The sequence below is a fragment of the Medicago sativa genome, chromosome 4 (assembly GCF_051527215.1).
Source record: "Medicago sativa cultivar Bolivia chromosome 4, Bolivia_mono, whole genome shotgun sequence".
In the NCBI taxonomy this organism is placed as follows: domain Eukaryota; kingdom Viridiplantae; phylum Streptophyta; class Magnoliopsida; order Fabales; family Fabaceae; genus Medicago; species Medicago sativa.
In genome coordinates, this window is record NC_140752.1 from 83,318,760 (window position 1) to 83,323,680 (window position 4,921).

The window sequence follows — 4,921 nt, forward strand, 5'->3', positions numbered from 1 at the left end:
ATATTAATTCATATTCATAATTGCAACAATATAATATATTTGTTTTTGATTTTGGCTCCAAACTTTGTCCACTAATCTCAAAATTTCAATTATTTGGCTCCAATTTTTTTTTGCCAAAACTCCTATTGATAGAGAAATAAAACATAGAGTAATGATATTTTGACATCCGTTTGATAACAACTTTGTTGACAACCTTGTTTTTCTCACTTCTTATTGATCAAAAACAATGGAGAGAGAAAAAGGAAGAGAGAGAATAACAACATCATGTGAGTATGAGAGAGAAAGTTGTGCAAAAGTTGTCAAAAAGTAGTTGTCAAAATATCATTTCTCTAAGACATAGCGTATAATAAAAACTCCTATTGACAGAACAGTTACCATTCCTCTCTTCGTGAACTCTCCCGGTCGTATCTCTCTTGATCGCTCACGATCTCTTCCGATTGGCCACTGTCCTACTCCGATGGCCCAACCATCTCATTCTTTTCTTCTATCACCCACCGGCTTCCTATCTCTCTCTCTCTCTCTCTCTCTCTCTCTCTCTCTCTGTCTCTAATCGATTTCAGGATTCTCGTGAGAAAGGGTTCTGGTCAGAAAAGGGGTTCGCGAGAGGAAGGGGATTCTCCATTTTCAATTTTTGTAAGTCTTCTCACCTTCTTAATCGTTAATTACAAATTTGTGTTCCATACATGCATATTTGTGGTTATTAGGGTTTAGATTTTCATTTGATTGTGCTTTTCAATTGACTCTGATTGTGGCTTATTGTGGTTCAAATTGTTCAATGTGATTGTGGCTGATTCATATTATTAGTTCTTGTATATAATCATGACAAACACTTGTCAATAAGTTGTTTCTATATGAACAGATTAAATATGGTTAAATTGTGTTTGTATAAGCTATAATCTATTTTCATATTGGTAGTTATAGTTTATATGAAAATATTGTAAAGATTGTTTTTGTATAAGCTATAAGTTGTTTTCAATATAAGCTATATGCTATATTGAACGTGTAAAGATTGTGCCTTAAATTGTTTTTGTATAAGCTATAAGTTGTTTTATCGGAGGCCTATTTTTTTGCTGTTAGTGCGGTTTGTTGTTGCCTAGGTGTGTGCTTCAGTCGTGTTTTAGGCTTTGTGTGAGTTGGGGCTTTTCCGCATATATATGGAACTCTGCATTCCTTGTTTAGTTCCCATCTTCTTGCGTCTTGCAGGGGTTGGCAGAAATAAAATTTAGTTGATTTAAAAAAAAGCATATCGTCATTTAGAAAGCCACAAAGTATCTCTTGTCCAGTGCTCTGTTCACAAAAATTCAAAACCATATCAAACTATGTGAACTTTAATACCTATGATGGTGGTTAGGAAATATTTAAAGGCTAGTTATTTACAAAAAAAAATGAGCATAAGTTTTTTGCATAATCACAGAGTATCCATGATATCCATTTTTCTTCTTATTTACATTAAAATAAGCATATGTCTCTATACTACTTGTAAGCCATACATGTTCAAAAGTTATCTTTCGTGATATCGTGTTGTTAGTGTAAACAAATGTTTCAAGTTGCAAGTTTTTTAAAAATTTAGATGTTTAAACACTTGTCTATAAATATTGTTAAATTGTTTTTGTATAAGCTGATTCCGTTTGGTTAGTCACTGGTTCTGTTGTGCCGTGTTTAGAGGCTGCAATAGGGTTTTTTCCTTTTGTATTAGGCGTGACAGCAGCTGTTTTTTTGTTACAGAAGCTTCTGTTTTTGCTTTTCTTTGATGTTCGGGTGCCTACCCGTTTAGCATGCTTTGTGCCGGATTTGTTTCAATAATATATGGTTCTTAACACTGTTTGTTTTTCCTTGTTTTTATTATAAAAGTTGCTTTCACTTATAAAAGCTACCTTTCTGCGACTTCCCTTAGAATGTTGAAAAATTATTATGATGCATTACCTCTCTTTAATTAATGTCATCTCCAAATATCTTCTGAATTTTGATGTTGAATTGCTTGTCATTTTCTTAAGTAAGACTGCTGATATTTTTTATTTATTTTAGATCCTTCGTTTTCGATAACTTCCATAAAATGGATGGTTACCCTCTAGATTACAGTTGGGTATATGATAGACATAATTGTGTGGATTCATTTGTATGTGTTCAGTGTATGCAATTTTCTAAAAATTAGAAGAAACTTGGATTACGTTTTTTTTGAAATTCTCCATACCAGATGTTTAATTTTTCTTGAAATGGTCATCATAGTCCATGGCCGAACATGACTGGCTGTTCTCAAGGACCAGTTGATGATTTATATTTTTACTTCAGTTGGTCTAAGTTCACACGTGTTTTGTAGTCCAATTAATCAGATTTTCATGATTTTCTATGATTCATTTTTAGGGAAGTGGACAAGAGAATTGTTAATCTTCCAGAGATCAGGGAAACAGGAGAATATATTGCAGAGTTAAAACTTCACCCTGATTTCACAGCTAAAGTGTAAGTGAATTAATGTATTAGCTAACTGAGCAGCACTAATATGTTTCAAAGTCATATGCCAAATGCACAATTGGGAGTCACACAATTTCTAAAATAATCCTTCGATTTTTATATCTAGATTGATTATCCAATTGAGCTTATAGTGTTAATTTATATACCATACTTGCTCTTATGCTTCAGCCCTTGAGCTTTAGTAATAAATATATCTCTTTTACTAATTTATGTTCTAAAATACCATATGTTTAAAAGTTCGCATATATTTTTTGTTGTTTCTCATTATCAACTATATTCGTTGATGTTTTTTGGACAGATCATGGCTCCTAAAGAAAACCGTAAGAAGGTCAAAGGTCCACAGATGAAAAAGCGGATGATTATGTCGCATAAGTTGAAACAAGCGACTAATATTCTACATACATCAGCTGTGAAGTCGCCTTTCAGCGATAACGCTTCAACACCATAGAAGTGGGATGCATATCAGCTGAATGAAGAGGAGCGGGATGCAGGGGAACGGGATGCCGACCTGCTGGATACAGGGCATCTGGGCATATGTAAGTGTAATTAATGAACTTAGTTTTTTTATTTTTATCTTGAGGTTATTAAAATGAAGAAGAAAAAAAACTAAAAAGTATGGTAATAACTTCTACGGCTGATTCATACTCACTTAAAAGATGGTTTGGTGGTGGTTGTTGTCACAATTTTCTGTTTCCAATATAAGGGGGAAGTGTAGTCTGTTGCTGGGAAGAAAGTGTCTATTGTTGTTCAGCAGATGTAGTTTCTATTTTGGGTGTTGCTGTTTTTGGGTTTCGGCCTCTTTAGTGTTCTTTTTGTTCATAGCTTTGTGAATCTCTTTTGGCCTCCTTGTAGGCGTAGCTCCTTTAATAATTACATTTTGAAGTTATTTATAGATTTATTGCATTCATTCCATTTTTATAGATTTAAGGCTGGGTGTAGATTTATTGCTCAAATAATATTTGTTTTTGTTCTTGGATTATAGTCTGTCCTTTTTCTTGTACGAGGCGCTCACATATAATGCCCAACTATTCTTTAAACAAGAATCCTTCCTCTTTCAAAATAAAAAATTTAAAATTCTTAGACAAGAATCCTTCCAATGGTAGGAGACCTATGGGTTTACACCCAAAAAATTGTTAACTGCACCTCTACAATCATGTTGAATAACTGTCAACTATTTGGTGTTACTTCTATGTGAATTGATGTTGCAATTACTATATTAGTGACATTTTTTTTAAGACTATATTAGTGGCATATAATTTTCAATTTTCACAGGAATGTTGAATAAATTGTGCAGGTTGGGTATCTTAATTGATTACACCATATTATTATATGCTTTGGTCATCATATGAAAATGAGCATGTTTGTATGCTTTTGATTGATAAGTAATTTCATACATTGCGTGACAGCTTAAATGTAATATGTATGTTACATTGTTTTCTCTTGAGCAGGAAACATATAAGGAGAAGATGGATAAGGCATCTGATAATGGCACCATCACCAAGCGCTACAAGCCAGGTTTATCCTCCTTGACCCAGCAGTCACATGTATCTCCATATAGTAGCCAAGTTTCTGCCGGGATTGCTGCACAGATGGCAGCAATTGAAGACAGAGCAAATGCAGCAGAGGATGATGCTCGAGTTGGAGGAACATCGCAAGGCAAATAAGCGCACACATGATTTGGAGAAACAACTGAAGGAATTGGAAGGAATTGGCTGAGTGTTGCTTCTATCAAGGGTGGCGGACACCGTCGCCTTCCAAACTATGACGATGACTCTGACACCGATGCCGACTCTGTTGACAGCATAGAGGATTTAATTCTGCTTTAGTATTACTTTTACATCCGCACTATGTTTTATTGAAGACTTGTTTTATGTTTTCTTTAACTTTATGTCAAACTTAATGTTTATTTCATTCGGAGAATTGTGGATTGATAATGATTGAGACTTGTTTATGTTAAAATCCATTGGAGTTATGAAAGTTATTGAGTTTGGATTTTATTTTAGCTTTTAATGATTACATAAAGGTCAATGTGATATATAGGTGGTTCTAAAATAACAATTCAAAAGCTAAGGTGCAATCCATATATGAAACAAAAGAACCATCAATCGAATGAGATATATTGTGTGTATCCTTGTATACAGGGAAAAAAAAAACATTTCTCAGGCTTAGCTATGGGTATAAATGCTTGAAGTTTAAAGCATTACAGACGGCTTAGGTAATGTTACTGATGGCTAAGCCGTGGGTTAAGCCGTGGGTAATGTTACTGACGGCTAAGCCGTGGGTAATATATGACCAATAGTTTGTTGTTGAAACCATGATTACCCACAAATTATCCATGATGTGGCCGACGGTAATTACAGAGGGTTTTCATGGCCGTGGGCAACGTTACCGACGAGGCATTTTCCCACGGCCTCGGGACCCTCGGTAAGCCGTGGGTAATTAAAATTACCCA

General features: G+C 34.6%; 1 long non-coding RNA gene across 1 annotated transcript; it reads left to right on the forward strand.

Annotated features, from left to right (window-relative positions):
• The first annotated feature begins 376 nt into the window (after positions 1-376).
• LOC146932808 (uncharacterized) lies at positions 377-4,466 on the forward strand. Its single transcript, XR_015007275.1, has 4 exons — positions 377-633; positions 2,362-2,457; positions 2,768-3,005; positions 3,918-4,466. It is a non-coding gene; the product is annotated as an uncharacterized LOC146932808 (long non-coding RNA).
• Positions 4,467-4,921: the final 455 nt, after the last annotated feature.